Source organism: Lolium rigidum, chromosome 2 (genome assembly GCF_022539505.1).
Source record: "Lolium rigidum isolate FL_2022 chromosome 2, APGP_CSIRO_Lrig_0.1, whole genome shotgun sequence".
NCBI classification, from domain to species: domain Eukaryota; kingdom Viridiplantae; phylum Streptophyta; class Magnoliopsida; order Poales; family Poaceae; genus Lolium; species Lolium rigidum.
The window spans coordinates 93924679-93942719 of NC_061509.1; the positions used below are offsets into that span (position 1 = coordinate 93924679).

General features: G+C 45.7%; 1 long non-coding RNA gene across 3 annotated transcripts; it reads left to right on the top strand.

Annotated features, from left to right (window-relative positions):
• The first annotated feature begins 222 nt into the window (after positions 1 to 222).
• LOC124692093 lies at positions 223 to 9960 on the top strand. Of its 3 annotated transcripts, none has more exons than XR_006999326.1 (7): positions 223 to 657; positions 3333 to 3733; positions 3821 to 3898; positions 3985 to 4152; positions 4335 to 4435; positions 9140 to 9487; positions 9598 to 9960. It is a non-coding gene; the product is annotated as an uncharacterized LOC124692093 (long non-coding RNA). The 3 variants fall into 3 exon arrangements; XR_006999327.1 differs by having other exon boundaries at positions 9140 to 9482; XR_006999325.1 differs by lacking the exons at positions 9140 to 9487; positions 9598 to 9960 and having other exon boundaries at positions 4335 to 4648.
• The last annotated feature ends 8081 nt before the right edge of the window (positions 9961 to 18041 follow it).

The window sequence follows — 18041 nt, forward strand, 5'->3', positions numbered from 1 at the left end:
AAAATATAAACAAAACCGAAAACAGAAAAAAGAAAAGAAAAACAGAAAAAGAAACCAGAAAAGGAAAAAAGAAAAGGAAAAACAAACTACTACAAGCTAAACAGACATAAATGGGCCTGGCCCATACCCGACCAGGGTGTGCGGTGGCCGGTAGCCACCGACCTGGTCGGTGTATAGGTTTTCCCGTCACTCTCCCCGTCCCCACAGGCGGAGAAAAATCAGGACACGTTCCAAATCCCACGGCGGCCGGAGACGGGTGAGCTCCTCCGCCGCCGCACTGTGAGCTAACCCCGTACCCTCTTCACCTTCGCTTTCTTCCTCCAGGATTTTTTTTCGAGCCGCGTCGTGCACCAAGCTCGAAGAGTTCGCCGGTGCTGGCGCGGCGCGGCGAGGAGAGGAGAGAGCGGCCATCGGCGCCCACAACGGGGATGGAGGAGGAATGGTTCTAGGAAGGTCTCCCGGTGCTGGTGCAGCACCCCGTCGTGTCCTAGACCTTGTTGCGCCGTTGCCGGCGGGGCGACTACCTCAGTGTCTCCGGCGCATCGCTGGGTGCCGGGAGAGCCTGAAAGTGCCGGCCACGCGCAGAGAGGATGGGAGGCAGAAGGGAGACGCTGCTCGGAGCAACGAAGTGAGGTGGTTCGCCGGCGGGAGCGTCTGGTAAGTGGTGCAGCTGAACTTTTAGCCCCACATTGCCAGTTTAGGGAGATTTCCACCAATGTTCAGCTAGGCTATCAGCAAGTAGCATTAGATAGAGGGGTTAGATTAGGAGCGAATTAGCTAGGGTCTAGGAGTGTTAGAGGGGTGCCAGGTGCAGGTGGGGAGCTATGCCCCCACTGCGGGGAGCGGGCGCAGGATTTTGACAATAGGATTGTATTCAAAGTAAAAAATTCCAAAATATGAAGGTTTGCAATTATTCCATACGGAACTCAAAATTGCAGGTTTTATTTATCATAATTGCGTCATGTCCATCTAAAATAAAAGGACGTACCCAGTTCTGAGAGCTCTCGCACTGTGCGGGGTCTGGGGAAGGTGTTAGTGGCAAGCCTTACCCTCACGAAGTGCAATGTGAGGAGACCGCGACTCGAACCTGGGACCTCTCAGTCACAGGCGGTGAGGCTCTACCGCTGCACCAGGCCCTCCCTTCCATGTCCATCTAAAATAAATTACAAAATAATAGAGGTATAAATCGCAACATAACTTTGCAATTCTCATTGGAAGGCGAACAATTTATTCACCAATCAATCAATAGTAACTATCAATTCTGAAGATATTGATTGATGTTCGGCTCGGGGACTAGAACAAATTGCCGGGCACGTAACACGCCGTACACTCCTGCAGGCTGTAGCCCTGTTGCAGGCGGCCAATAGAGAGTTCGCCAAAGAGCACACTTGGTAAATAATCGTGAGTCCGTGTTCCTTGTATGTTGTGTAGTTAGTTTCACAGTTCGAAAGAATTGGACCAGATGGAGCAGTGTGCAATTCAATTGGACTATGGGCCTACATATGGAAGGCAAGCAGTGGGCTGAGTGGCCTGTGCGGGTGCTCGTGATGTCGAAAGTGCGCGAGAGGCAGATACAAGGTGAATAACACCAGAATAACAAACTTACTCGTGCAGACGGTATAGAGCAAAAAAAATTATGCCAAAAGATAATGGGTATTCATGTGAATACCCATGAATTGAGCTCGGCCCACCCCTGGGAGGGGCCCTAGGAGGAGGAGCGGTAGGGGTTGGGACCTATGCCCCGCCCCTCCGGACGGTCAGGGGTTGGTGGTATGCCCGACGGTGGATGGTGAGGGTTGGGGCCTTGGGTGGTTAGTTATGCCTTCAAGGAGGGGATAGCTAGTGGATCCAAAAATGGGGCACTGAAAAGCAAGGCTGTTGTTTTGTCGCAGGTCCAATAATTTTTTCTAAATCTGCAACAAGTATTTAGGACCAGAGGAATTATTTTAAAAAGCAGCAGTGCATAATAGTTTAAACTTATAGGCTGTGACTAATTCTGAGTCGAATTCCCAGTCAGGTGATGTCATCAAATCTCAGCTGCAACCCACGATGCAACTCATGACTAGCACAAATCATGAAGCAATCCAACGGTTTGGGGGCAGTTGCAATCCATGTTGCAACTCATAACTAGCACAAATCACGAAGCAATCCAGCAGCTCAGACATTTTTCCTCAGTTGCAACTCATGCTAGCACGAATCCAAACTGCAATCCTATGGTCTAGGAGTTCGACTAAGAATTAGCAAAACTGCAAATTATAATATAATAATTGTAGATAGTAAATAATAGAAATAATTATATGTTCTCTGCCAAATCACCTGTTTTTTGTCCACTCGCGAATAGGTTAAAATTATAATATAATTGTAGATAGTAAATAATAGAATAATTAAATGTCCTCTGCCGAACCACCTGTTTTTTTGTCCACTCGTGAATAGCTTTTACAATCGCCGAGCCTGTCCATTTCAAGCGTTGCGAGATTGGAAATAACATGTTCGTTGGTTCTGTTTGCAGAGATTCTGTGCCTGCAAATTTTGATTCCAACTTGGCTTTTCCCAGCTGAAACTTGAACTAATGCACAAGAACATTTGCCATATGCGTAATTTTAACTACAGCCTGCTACTTTTTTTTTTGAGATGTACAGCCTGCTACTGATGGGTGAGAAAATCGATCAGTTGAATGGATGCATGCATGGTTGTCACCCATAAAGGGTAAACCGTAATTTAATGCTATTGATGCTTCCCTTAGAATGACTGATGTCTAAACGTGTAATTGTGCAACAACACACCAAGCTGGTGCATGCATTTGTGCTAACACCTACATTATCAGGAATAGCCGGCGCTAGTGGGAGGGTATACCCGACAGGACGGCGCTATGCCGTTTCATCTATAATAATGTTTTCAGTATGTGTAAAATTTTCTTTAGACTTCTCTTTTATTGTTGACTGCTGAAGTATATGACATGTTATTTAGCATATTGTAGTGCGGAGGTCCTATAATTACTACCATCACCTGAGCTTTGATGCTGGTTTTTCCCCCCTTCGGCATATCTTCCCCTTCATGTACTGGCTATGTTGCCATTTGAGCAAAAAGTTAGCTTGATCTCAGTAAAAGTTAGTTTGCTCCAAATACAAGACACGTACTTCATACTAAAAGAGTAAACGATGATAAATGATAGAATCTGCAGTCAGCCCTTAAAAGCGCACAAGATTAAGAAATGAGCATTCCTGAAAAAACTTCCTGCTCGGAATTCAACCACAGTGTTTCTCACAACTTGCCTTTACCACTTCAGCTGGAATAGTAGTTGCTCATAATATGCTTCCTGTTTTGATGTGCAGGTTCCAACAGTTTGGCTGGAGAAGGGTTGGGGCGACGCCGCAAAGCGTGTACATGGTGTCGTCCACTTGGTTCTTCGGGCCCCTGATCTGGAGTAGTTCCTGAGAACTGAGTGCTAGCTCAGTGGCAAGGCTAGCGAGTGCGCAGCCAGCTCACCCGGGTTCGAAACCCCACCTAGCGGTAATTTCGCTGGGAGGGGCGGACTAAAAACCGGGTTATCATCCATAGCGTCCATCCGCTGGGACCTGGGAGAGTCTCATCCTACCTAACGGTGCCAAGGCAGGGATCATTCCCCCGTTGGTCAACTTTTTTGGAGTAGTTCCTTGGTACTATACCAGTGATGGTCACATGGATGCTTTGGCCAATCCAATGTTTTCGGAGACCATATTGATACTGGCTCCAAGTAAGGCAGCTTAACATCTATTTTGTTTCTGTTAGCTCTAGTATTTCCAGGCTTTCTAGTTTTGATCTGCTATGCTATTGTTTACAGGTTCTTTACATGTTGGAGAATGAGATGTTCATGAGAATTAAGCAGCAAGGACTTGGCATAACTCCTAAGACCCTTATTGTATGTTTGAGAGAACAAATTTGGATGCTTGTCAGTGTGTTGTGAGCGACTAGCTAAATATGACCACCCAAGTTTGATTTATGCAGGTAACCAGGCTGTTGCCTGATGCTGTTGGAACTAACTAGATGCACGCAGCGTCTCGAGTAGGTTATTGGAACTGAGCATTCCGTGTTGCGTTCAGAAATGAGAATGGGATCCTCTGGAAGTGGATATCGCCTTTTGATGTCTGGCCATTCTTGGAGACATACACCAAGGTAAGTGCTTAGAGCTTCGTACAGAGCTTAACATAAAATGCAGACAAAGTCAGGAGAGAAATGCAGAACAAGCCTGATCTCATTATTTTCAACTGTCCTCGCGCACTGGTTGGGAGCTACCCTGCAAGTGTGTTTTACCTGCACCTGTCTCACTAAACACTTTTCCCCCCTCGCACGTGCAGGGTGCAGCCCAAGTTCATTGAAATCATCAGCGCCACCACAGTGAAGGCGTGGAAAATGCTGAAGAGGAGCCAACTCCTTTTCTCCTGTACTATGTAGGCTGGTAATTTCATGGAGGAGCTGACAAGCTACTGCTCTAATTACTTGTTAAGGATTTGCAAAATTTTGCTTGAAGAGAAATGAAAGAACACGACTATTTGTGAACATGTAGGGGAAAGATATATATGATACATATGAAGAATATAGAATTTCCTAAAGATGGCAATCAAATACATTATGCATATTAGTGGTGAAAATAAAAACGTAAGTGAAACTACCTCTGTGTCTCTGCATGTCCAGCTATTGGTTTATGAAACTCTGAATTAAGAAAAGCTCTATGTTCATTTGTACATTGCATATGTTAAGAAACAAATTTACAGAAGAGTGTCACACAGTACTTACAACTTACGAATCACAACCATTCTTTGATTTTAACCTACATTCCCTAAAGCATGTCATCTTGCTGATACTGGCACGGGGGAGAGAGGGGATGAAGCGTCAAATATCTCATCTCTGCTAGTTGTCACAAAGCTTGCGGTGCTTTCTGTATCCATGGCACCTTCCAACACCTTCACAACCTGTGACATTGCTGGTCGTTTGCTGACCTCACGCTGCAAGCACCAGACTGCAAGCTTGATTACTTCAATCATTTCTGCTGCATGCAATTGGACATCTTCATTATGATTTTCCACTATATCCAGGACTTGCCCAACCTTCATTTTCTCTTGCAGTAGGTTAATCAGATTGGTGCCTCCTTCAGGCTGGTTACTGTCCAGGATTTTCCTTCGGCTCACAATTTCCAGCAGCACAACGCCAAAGCTGTATATGTCAGCCTTCTCAGTAATTGTTGATGTCAACCACTCTGGTGCTAAGTAGCCCCTTGTTCCTCTTACTTTGGTCATCACATGGCTTTGATCTCTATCGATAAGCTTTGCTAAGCCAAAATCAGAGATCTTTGCATTAAATTTTTCATCAAGGAGGATATTTCCAGGCTTTATATCAAGGTGAACAATCTTCTGTCGACATTCTTCATGAAGATAGGCCAATCCCTTTGCAACGTCAAGGATAATTTTGTATCGAGATGCCCAACTGAGGGAATCACTTTGGTTTTTCTTGAAGATCCATTTGTCCAGAGACCCATTGCTCATATGCTCGTAAACAAGGAGCCTGTGTAATTTATCAGAGCAGTAACCAATCAATCTAACAAGATTAATATGATGAATGCTGCCAATTGTGATGACTTCGGCCATGAACTCTTCCTTCCCATTCCCAAGGTCACGCAGGCATTTGACAGCAATTTTGACGTTTCCAAGTTTTCCTTCATACACTGGTCCAAATCCTCCTTGCCCAAGCTTTTTGCTGAAGTTCTTGGTTGCTTGCTTCAGCTGTTTATAGGTGAACCGTGTTGGCATCCCAGGGATTCCTTTAAATGGATCGTCTTCTTGCATCCGCTTTGATATTGCCCTCTTAATGACGAGAATCAGCAGGGCGATGATTGCTACTAGAACAGGAACACCAACATGGTAAGCAGTTAAATGCAAGTCGTTACTCGGTGCTGGTGGAGGTAACATCTGCACTTTGATATATGCAGACAAGTTATATCCAATAGTTCCAGGCTTGTAACTCATAAGTGAAAAAATCTTTGGCATCAGATAGCAAGAACCATATGAATCATTTTGATACTGGAAAAAGACTGCTTTGCATGTACAGGCCTTCAAGCATGCCTCCTTGCAACTTTCTTCATGAGTAGCCCAACTATTTCCAAAATTGAAGTATGTGACGCCTGTGAGAGGCAGAAGCTGTTGATGCTGTATAAAGTCACAAGAGAGAGGAATGGCTAGTGAACAGCCCATATCAGGGTGCCGAACATCCAGCTGACGAAAAGGTGCATCTCCTGAATTTCCAGTTGGGCAACTACACTGTCCTTGTGAACAAATTCCATACTCTCCACATACTGTAGGATATGCACATCCATCAGGGTACACATCCAGAACATCAGCCAGAGACTCCCATGAGATGCCACCCCAACCATAAACCCGCAGATGCCCATCATCCTCGAGGCTTATGAGCTGTGCTGAAGATGGCCACGGCAATGGTATATCGAACAACTTGATGTCCGTGTTGTTTAAGCTGCCAAATGCTGAGAGGCTACCTTGCAAGAAGGAAATGTAAGCTGTGCCATTCTTCACTTCACCAGAGGATATGTTCATCTTTGATTGAACCATTGCATCAGTAACATTGAACCTTTTCTGATAGTAGAACTCTGGAGGATCTCCATTGACGAAAGAATACAGGCCATGATCAAGCACGGTGAGGTAGAACTGACCTTGAGTCCAGTTTGTGGAAACTGAAGTAAGCCTCTGCCCTTGCCTCAGCGACTGCCCAATAAGGAGCGTGTCGGTAGGGTGCTCGAACGATTCCCACACCGTCTTCCCCACCGCGTCGAAGAGAATCAGGTTGCCAGTCTGAGCAAGATTCATACCGACGACGGGGCTGCCTGATGTGTTTGTGGACCAGACCGGTGAGCCATCGAAGTCTCGGAGTACAAGATTGCCGTCCCTGGTGATCTGGACTGATGCATTCTCCTTCACCGGATGGTACCTGTTGGCTGCCCACACGACCCTTGGTGGTGCTGAGGCATTGATGGCTGCGGCGCTGGTACCACCAACGGATACAGAGAAGACCGCAAAGAGGAAAGTGTCGCAGGGAGAGGTGCAGATGAAGCCGCAGGCAAAGGATGGACCATACCCAACCGGGTTTTGCCTGAAAAGAATGGCTCTGATCATCGAACCGGAGGCGTAGGTCGCGTTGTATGGGATGGTGGCATTGTTGTTGGTCCAAAGAGAAGGAAGGTTGGCAATGGGGCTGGGGTAATCAATGGACCAAGCTTGGGAGAAGGGAATGGATAGTGTGAAGAGGATGAACATGCTTCCCGCCCAAAGCATGGCCAGCTTGGGAGTTCTTGGATGGAACATGGAGGTATTTGCAGATTGTGTGATCTTTTGGTCTGTACAATGGAAGTTGTAGAGATGATATCAGAGAGGGGCGAGATGTCTAGGGAGAATAAACGTTTCAAAATGATTGTTGCCCGTGTATCAGGTTAAAGAATTGGCATATGGACGAGTGGAGACTTAGTGGTGTTCAACTCCTGCTGATGCTTTGCCACCATTTGACAACGTTGTTCTTGCTTTCTTGGCAATGCACCAATGCAATGTACCAATGCCATCAGACGCAACACCCTCGTCAACCATCCAAATTACTAAAAAGCCAGGAATCAGCCATGACCATGTGATTTATTGAAACCAAGCCGGCATTTGAGTCGAGTCTTATTGTGCAAGGTCTGTCATTTAGTACGGCCGACACTGTGGGGTTCAAGGATCAGCTGAGCTTCGGATTGGACAGACAGACTTGTTCCGGTTATCGGAATTCAGTCGTGCCGGGCACTATTTTTTTGGATGAACTAAAAAAAAGTCATGTACAGCACTCATGAAGGGTTCAACTTCCTCACCGACATATGCATTTGTTTGGGACCATGCTAGTTCATCCTAGCATCCTACTGTGCGATCTTCTATGCCAACCTAGTACCTATCTATATTTATTCGCAAAAAAAGTACCTATCTATATTTCAACAACGAAGCAGGTCAGCGACAACCTACCGCAAGCAACATTATTTGGTCCTTGCTCCCCTATTTCTCTGATATTCACCTGCAATGGTTCAAAAGAAAACAATACAGACAAACTTGATGAAATGTTTTAAATGCTTCTGGATGGAAAAGAAAGTCTCTCCATCCAACTACTCATATTGTTTGTTTAATGGGCTGATTTAGTATAAAAGTATATCTTGTTATATTATTGGTTCCCATGAATATGCAAGCATTTATATAAGAGTACAAGTTTTACAGTGATTGGCATTTTTAATAACCGTCCATCGATCTCGATCTGATGGTGGTAAATTGACGGAACCAAACTGACGGAACCAAAAGTATGGGTCCGGAACCAAAATCTGTAGGACCGGAACCTCTAATATATATTACGAAAAGTAGTAAAAAACGAACGTCCTTTTCAGCGGCCAAGTCGTCTGATAAAACTGCATGAATCTTAAAGTCGTTGCACGAATCTTATAGTCATCGGGTAGGAGAAACTATTAGAACAAAATCACAGTCCTGATCTCACTCGTCCTCCTCTCTCGATCTCGTTCTCGCTCACTGCCGTCACTCGTCACCTAAATCACGACGGTGGTCGCTTTGCCCCGGCAATCCTCTGCGTGGATGTGTGGATGGCAGTACGGAGCCGGCCGCCGGCGCTAGGCAAGGGAGGAGTAGCGGCGGATCCGCGGCGGGGGCGGAAGACGAGGCTAGAATAGTCAGGCTCCTGATCGATCTCGTTGACAATTCTAGGGTCCAAGGTCCAGCCGCCGCTCGCTGCCCCCGCTTGCAGACCACCGATCTTGTAGTTCTTGTGTGATCGTTGCCTGCTTACCGTAAGTTTGCGAAACCATCCCCCAACTCACCGCTAGATTTTTGGCAAAAGTACACCAAACAGTCAAACACCATTCAGTGTATTTACGTACTGCTGATCTGACTCTACTTTGGTTACAGTTTAGCTATAATATAGATTTCATGATTCAGATAATTCGTAGATGCAATTTAACTACACTTCATTCATTCATTGGAAAGACAGGGAAATAATATTCTTCATTATCTATGTTTCAGATAATTCATATTCATTTAATTTTTTTGCCATGACATGTATTCATTTGCACTTGCAGGATGCGTGGAATGAAACTCTCTGCAGTCTCCTCATAATTGTGCCCTGCTTTTGCTTCTTCAGGGGAGTGCTTGAAGCAACAGGAGACCAGCACCCTGGGTCCAACGGCGAGGCTGGGCTCAATGTGATCTTCACGCCCCAGATGGTGGTGCTTTGGGCAGGAGATGATGGATGGTCAAACAGGGTTTCAGGAGACTTTCAGGCGTTCCTGGCACCGCAAGTGAGGCCAGTCCGAGTGGAGATGCCTAGTGTCTGCAATCAAACTTGGTTTTTCATTTGAGAAGGATATGCTTACGGACAATAATCTGAACAAGAGTCTGAATGCACTTCAGAAGGATAATCTTGTAAGGTTGTCCACCTCCTCCAGTTCTTTCCTCTTTCCGAGAAATTTTTAATTATGTACTAATATTCGCTGATGCTGCTGTTACTGAACTCTTGTAATTCTGCTTCTGAGTCCAGGCCACTGGTGAAGACTTCTGTTGAGCCATGTGATGAGAGGAGGCCCTTCCACGCTCTCTTGGATGTTGGTCTTCTTAGATGGTCACCGGCTGGCAAATACTAGAATCTTGGATGTTGATTTTTTCTTCTTCCATTGAAGCATTGCTGGAGAAGTGTCATAATCCTTGGCTGTTTTAAGTGCATGGTTACAGTGACACCGTCTGGCTTTAGTTCAAGCATGCCCTGTACCAGTGATCTTTCATTCTGAGCCTCTAATTTAGCAATGAGCTGAGTAGGCATACATGTAAACTGTTCACAGGTTGATTGTAAAATCACAGTAAAATCTTGGAACACTGAACTTCATAGTTACATGTTTCCAACTCTCACGCTGCCTCTATGAACAGAACACACGCAACAGGCAAACTCCTCGCATGCCTGAAACCCATTTCGTTCTGGAATTATTTCCTCGAATTGTATTACAGTTTCATATGTTCATTGGCAACTAAACAAAAGGCTAGTATATACTTTGCATACATGCATGAATATTACTACATCGTCACACATATATATTGTAGTTAAGAACTGTTTAATTCAGATATCTCCTCCAAGATCAGGGACGATGACGTAGTCCTCGTCGTCGTTAGCCAGCTCCACCCGTGCCCTTTTGCTCTGGCGCACACGGCACACCGACTGTCTTGTAGAAGCTTGCGTTGCTCGCGGGCTGCGGCGGGCTGAAGAGCTTTGGGACCTCTGCATGGTTCTGCCCCTCTTGGCGGCGAGCGAATGATCGTGGTGGAACAGGCCCATGTCGGCGAACCACTCCAGCTCCTTGAAACCCCTTCTTTTTTAAAAACAGTAAATTCGTAGACCCCTTCTGCAACAGCAAACGTGAAACACAGGGAAGACTGTGAGATCTATACACTAGTTCATTAACTACAAGAGTTTATTAGGTATTGTGAACAAAAGCTCAATAAAACACTGATTGAGAGCTTCATATGCACCATGAAAAGAAAGGCACCTGGAATTTTAAAAGGATTATCCAACACATGCACGAGCCAAGCAATAGAAGCAAGCAGACAACATACTTGCCCGCTGACAAAAGGTACAATGGTTGCATCATTAACGGTGGCATGCAAAACCTGCCCTCTTCTGTTAACTCTATTGTATTACAGGGTTAGGTACGATGTCCCTTTGCCTGATTTCGGTATATCGAAGAATTCCTCATAAGAATAAAGTTAAACAGCTACCTCGACAACCTCTCAGGCCGGTAAGAGAACCATGATCACGATGATCACACAAATTGACCACGAAGATAACCAGCACACTTGGTTTACTCCCGTATATGCTCTGCCCAGCTGAAACGAGCTACATGCGTGAAAATTGAACGGAAAGACTGAAAGTTTAGCTCCTAAACTATTCAGTAAGGCCAATGCAGAGGTGAAAACGAAAAATGAAATCAACAAACGTGTGATAAGAGTAACCAAGCGGTGCAATTGATCTACCCAAAAATGAAAAGAGAGTCAAAGTACTGAAATTTACTAGCAGCAACAAGAGCATCAGGTATGTGCAAAGCTAAGGGAATCCTCTTCTAAGCAGCTAATCAAGGCGCAAACTCAGCTTGTACTGCACGGCTATGATTCAGATCGCATCATGGTGTGCAAAATAACTTTATACAGCAGCACGATGATTATTCTTTTCTGTTTCCTACCACAGAGCAATTAATCACTAAACCTAACATCCGGTTACTAAAATAGTACTCCCTCCGTTCCTTTTTAATTGACTCGAATTTAGTACAAATTTGTACTAAATTTGAGTCAATTAAAAAAGAACGGAGGGAGTACTACCGATGATTGATTCCTGCCTAGAACTTAAACTAGGTTTAATAGATTTTATGTGCATTGCGCATATTTCAGATACCTCTGAGCTGTGAAGCTAATATTGTGTTTGTATTTGCATGGGCAGTTCATGATCTAATGCTAGTTTATATTTTCACCTATTTTTTCTGCTGCCATTTTGGAATAGAAGATAAACATTGTGTGTCGTTCTAAGTTAGCTTCATCACTAGTTTATTCTCTATTTTCTAGGACTGCCTACAATAGCATGAACGACACAAGAAGCATCTGAGTTTCAGCGGAAGTACATCAGAAGATTGCTGCGACATTGGGATTAGGCTGGCAGGTTAAATGAGAAGAGATGAATCTTTTATCTACTAGTGCTTCATACCTGAAGGCAGGCGGGCCCGATGGGCGGCGACTCGCGGCAGGGACAGAGAGTTCGGGGCCGTGAGTCCCCGCGATGGGCCGACGGGGCGGCAGCGACAGAGAGTTCGGGGCCGTGAGTCCCCGCGATGGGCCGATGGGGCGGCGACTCGCGACAGGAGAGGGGCGGCGGCGTCGGCTGCGGGGCGGGGGCTGCGGGGCGGCGGTGTTGGATAATTAGGCACAATTTTCATGATTAATTCCAGAATATTAAGCATGACGACAGTAACTACTAACATGTGAAACTCGAACATACTAGATGCAGTGATCAACATGAATAGTAGCAGAGCAAACAGCACAACATCCATCGCTAAACAGATCGAGATATGTCGCACGTACCGATCTGGTGGAGGTGGCGGTGGAGGTGTAGCAGACGATGTCGCAGCAGTAACGTTGTTGATGACAACGTTGTTGACGACGGGTCGAAGTAGATGGCGTTGTAGACGACGGTAGGCAGCACCGCCCGACTTGGACGGAAGACGACCCGTGATGAAGAGCTTGAGCAGTCGCGCAGAGCGCTTCCCAAAAACCTAATTCGCCCTCTCCCGTACAGGATCGCAAGGACGAGCGGTTCCGGAGACCTGCTCTCCCGTTCGCCGATGCACGTCGGCGCGCGGGATGGAGTAGGCTACGATGGCGGCGCAAGCGAGAGAGAGGTGGAAACCCTAACTCGTGTATTAGATGTATTTACGCGGTAGCCGGGCAAGAGATTATATAGGCTCGGAAAACCCTAGGCAACGTGGGCCACGCCCACGTCGCACGAACGTTTCGAGTCGGTTACGTGATAGCCCACGATCCGGGAGCGACCCGAACCGACTAACTGCGACGCGTCCGTCTAGGACTCTGTTCGTTTTCCTGAGCTGCAAAAAGTAAGGAAAGTCTCGGCTCGAGGCTCAATCCACTCACCACGAGCGCGGCGCGCGCGTCGTGTCGTGACGTGTCGTGTCGAGTCGAGTCGAGTCGAGTCGAGACGAGCGAGCGAGGAGGAGGAGCGCGCGCGTGTAGCACTCCTATTCTCACTCACTTACTAGTGGTGGAACAACCCACCTTATAAGGTGGTCTAACTTCCTCCCAACTTTCCATGTGGGACTAAACTTCCCACCTCTTGCCACTCCCTAGTGAGCTGCCACCAACTTGGGCTCAAACTCACAAGGCTGCCACTATGTGGGCTTTGAGATTTATAGGAAAAACTGAAATCTAATTTGGGCCACTAAAAGTGGGCCCAATATTTCAACAATCCCCCACCAGATCTCAAATCCCCATTTAGAGATTTACCAATACTCGCTGCTTGTTTATATACCAGTGTTTCAGCGGAGACGTTAAGTTGAACTTCCGCCTAGAACCTTAAGCTACATCCATTCACACTTGAACAATGGACTAAGCCTTGAATTGCAAGTTTTGCGTGAACAGGTTTCACTCAAAGTCATGACCAAGTACATGGCTGCCGGTAGCCTACCCCGCGGGTGAAGCATATGCGTCATACTTCGTGGTCTCTTCATGAGTTTACTAGAGATCACCCAAATCTCATAGATTGCGACGTTTAACAATCGGACTCATATAGGTGTGTTATTTCAAGAATGCTCGTAGGACAGCATCTTTGCTAATATAGCCAACATAAACACATTAAGACTTGTTGCCAACCTGCCTTACAGCAATTGAGAGTTATGCATCTTCACATAGAGAGGGTTACATAATACTCTCCTCAATTAAACCACTAGTTTGTTCTTCCGAGGTCCTAATTCACGGGATCTCCGATCACAAAGGTTGGGTTACCACTATGGTGTAACATCAACGGGTCTCAAACCCATCTCACTCGATGCACTTTCTATCACATTACGCGATAGTCCCTTTGTAAAGGGATCTGCCGGGTTTTTGTCTCGTTTGAATATATGTAACGAGTTATTACTCCGGAGTTTCGCAATTTCCGACGGACTTCAAACGTCTCTTGACGTGTCTTGATGACTTCGCGTTATCCTTAGAATTGTTCACTTTGACAATTACAGCTTTGATTGTCACAATTCAAAAGGATTGCCGGAACAGGTTTTTCAACCACGAGGCAAGTCCATCAAGAGCTCACGCAACCATTCCGATTCAACAAGTGGTTGTGTCTAAAGCAAGTAAGTTCTGCTTCCATAGTTGACCTCGTCAATATGGTTTGCTTGCAAGATCTCCATGACAACTGCGCCACCTCCAAAGGTAAATACATACCCGCTAGTGGCGTAGAGATCAGCTACATCGTAGATCCAATTCGAATCACTATATCCTTCAAGCACAGCTGGATGCCCCGAATAGTGAATCCCATAACTCATTGTACCACATAGGTAGCGCATGACCCTATCAAGTGCATGCCAATGATCGGTACCGGGTTTGACATGAACCTACTCAACTTGCTAACGAGCAAAAGAGATGTCCGGTCTAGTCGCGCTCGCTAAGTACATGAGTGAGCCAACAATCCGAGAGTATCTCGGTTGATCTACGCGCAATCCTCCGGTTCTTGCGTAATGTCACACTCGGGATCATAAGGTGTTGGAGAAGACTTGCTATCAATATAGCCGAACCGGCTCAAGATCTTCTCAACATAATGGGATTGCGTTAGAGTAATCCCACTCTCATTCTTAATAAGCTTGATGTTCGAATTACATCAGCCTTCTCCCAGATCTTTCATATCAAAGCACTTTGACAAGAAAGACTTGACCTCGTGTATTACTTTCATGCTTGTACCAAATATCAGAATATCATCCACATACAAACATAGTATAACACCTTCGCCCCCACCATGGCGATAGTAAACACACTTGTCAGCCTCATTGACAACAAAGCCTACGTAAGTCAAAGTTCCGTCAAACTTCTCATGCCATTGCTTAGGTGCTTGTTTCGGGCCATATAAAGATTTCAGCAACTTGCACACCTTTCTTTCTTCACCTTTTACTACAAACCCATCGAGCTGATCCATATAGATTTCCTCTTCCAACTCTCCATTAAGGAAAGCTGTCTTTACGTCCATTTGATGAACGATAAGACCATAGGAGGCAGCCATGGATAGTAGTACTCGAATGGTGGTAAGTCTAGCGACAGTGAATAGGTGTCGAAGTAATCTTCGCCTTCTCTCGTGTGTAGCCTTTCGCTACAAGACGCGCCTTGTACTTTTCAATAGTACCATCGAGGTCTTAGCTTCTTCTTAAACACCCATTTGCAGCCCACGAGGCTTGCATCCATGGGAGTCGTTACGATAGCTCCCAAGTTCCATTAGAAAGGATCGAGTCCATCTCGTTATGGACAGCTTCTTTCCAGATCATCCGCATCCGGAGACGCATATGCCTCTCGCAATGGACGTGGGAGTATCATCCACAAGGTACACAATGAAATCATCACCAAAGGATTTTTCAATCCTTCGTCTCTTGCTCCGTTTAGGAGCTTCATTGTCATCCTTCTCAGTAACATTCTCAAGTGATTGTTCAAAATACTCATTAGATGTACTGGACTCAGGAATTATCTCAGTAGAAATTCTAGCAATGCTATGCATATCTTTCATAGGAAACATATTCTCAAAAAATGTTGCATCACGAGATTCCATAATAGTATCAACATGCATATCAGGTATCTCGGATTGAACTACTAAAAATCTATATCCTACACTCCGAGGAGCATAACCTAGAAAGATACAATCCACTATCTTTGGTCCAAGTTTGCGCTTCTTAGTAATTGGAATATTGACTTTCGCCAAACATCCCCATGTGCGCAAATACGAAAGTGATGGTTTTCTCCCAGCCCACTCCTTGTAAGGGGTTTATCTTTATTCTTGTTAGGAACTCTATTCAGGACATGACATGAAGTCAACAAAGCCTCCCCCCACCATGCCTTTGATAAACCAGCAGTGGCTAACATGGAATTCACCAAGTCAGTCGACATGCGGTTTTTCCTCTCGGCAACCCCGTTTGATTGGGGTGAATAGGGAGGCGTCCTCTCATGAATAATGCCATGTTCCTCGCAGAATTCATCAAAGATTTTAGGAAAATATTCGCCACCACGATCCGACCTGAGACGCTTGATCTTTCTCTCTAGTTGATTTTCAACTTCGGCCTTATAAATTTTAAAGTAGTCTAAAGCTTCATCTTTAGTTCGCAACAAATAAACATAGCAAAATCTAGTTGCATCATCAATCAATGTCATGAAATATCTCTTTCCACCTTTTGTCAACACACCATTCATCTCGCATAGATCAGAATGTATGAGTTCTAGAGGTGCCAAGTTTCTCTCCTCGGCCGCCTTGTGAGGCTTCCGAGGTTGCTTCGATTGCACACAACTATGGCACTTAGAACCTTTGGCAATGGTGAAATTCGGAATTAAACTTAAACTGGATAGCCGAGACATTAAACCAAAATTAATGTGACATAAACGAGAATGCCAAACACCGGTATCATCACTAACATTGCCACAAATATGGTTCACGAGACTTATTACCGAAATCGAGAAGCGAAAAGCGGAACAAGCCTCCGCACTCATAGCCTTTACCAATAAATTGTCCAAACTTGGAAACAACTACTTTATTCGACTCTAAAACAACCTTAAACCCATCTCTGCATAGAAGGGAGCCGCTAACGAGATTCTTGTTCATAGTAGGGACATGCTCGCACGTTCCTCGCCTGCACGATCTTCCCCGAAGTGAACTTCGGATCTACCGTGCCAACACCACGAACGAAGCATGTGACCCATTCCCCATCAAGACGGAAGAATCCCGGGCGACCTGGTAAGAAGTGAACATGGATATGTCAGACACACATGAACATTAGCACCTGTATCAATCCACCAACATGGAGATTGAAATACCGAAAGAACAAGTAAAGAGATTACCGTACCCATCAGCATTGCTAGCGGTCACCGTGTTGACTTGCCTCGCCTTTTTCTTGCGGTCTGCCCTCTCCGGACAGTCCTTAGAAAAGTGGCCAGTCTCTCCACAGTAAAGCAGCTCGGATCTGCTTTGTTTATCATCTTCTTCTTCTTGAAGGTTGTAGTCTTCATAGGCTTATTGAAAGAGGGCTTGTTATTCCCTTTGTTCTTGCCGTAGGGTTTCTTCCGCACCATGTTGGCGCTAGACCGACCCTCTCCTTTCTCGGTATTATCCTTAGCCCGAGCTTTCTCCTCAACATCAAGAGATGCTATCGGATTTTCAACTCGATATCTCCTGTCTCTTGTGTTTGAGAGTTGTGGCAAAGTTCCTCCATGAAGGGGGCAACTTAGCGATGATGCATCCAGCCACAAACTTGTCGTGTAAGGCACACTTAAGGAGTTCAAGCTCTTTCGCAATGCATCGTATCTCATGAGCTTGTTCGACTACGGTAACGGTTGTTAACCATCCCGATGTCATGGAAGCTCTCCATGATGTACAGCTTCATTTGTCGCATCGGTTGCACCGAACTTAGCATTCGGTGCATCCCAGCAGCTCTTTACCATCTCGTTTGTGCATGTACACATCACACGTACGATCAACAAGAATACTTAGAACGCATCCGACGAAGAGATTATTGTTTTCCTTGAACTTGTTCTGATCTTGGTCAGATATAGTTCCTTCAGGTAAACCATCAGTAACTTCGAACACTTTCAGATGAGTAAGCCACAATTTTCATGATTAATTCCAGAATATTAAGCATGACGACAGTAACTACTAACATGTGAAACTCGAACATACTAGATGCAGTGATCAACATGAACAGTAGCAGAGCAAACATCACAACATCCATCGCTAAACAGATCGAGATATGTCGCACGTACCGATCTGGTGGAGGTGGCGGTGGAGGTGTAGCAGACGATGTCGCAGCAGTAACGTTGTTGATGACAACGTTGTTGACGACGGGTCGAAGTAGATGGCGTTGTAGACGACGGTAGGCGGCACCGCCCGACTTGGACGCGAAGACGACCCGTGATGAAGAGCTTGAGCAGTCGCGCGAGCGCTTCCCAAAACCTAACTCGCCCTCTCCCGTACGAGATCGCAAGGACGAGCGGTTCCGGAGACCTGCTCTCCCGTTCGCCGATGCACGTCGCGCGCGGGATGGAGTAGGCTACGATGGCGGCGCAAGCGCAGAGAGGTGGAAACCCTAACTCGTGTATTAGATGTATTTCGCGGTAGCCGGGCAAGAGATTATATAGGCTCGGAAACCCTAGGCAACGTGGGCCACGCCCACGTCGCACGAACGTTTCGAGTCGGTTACG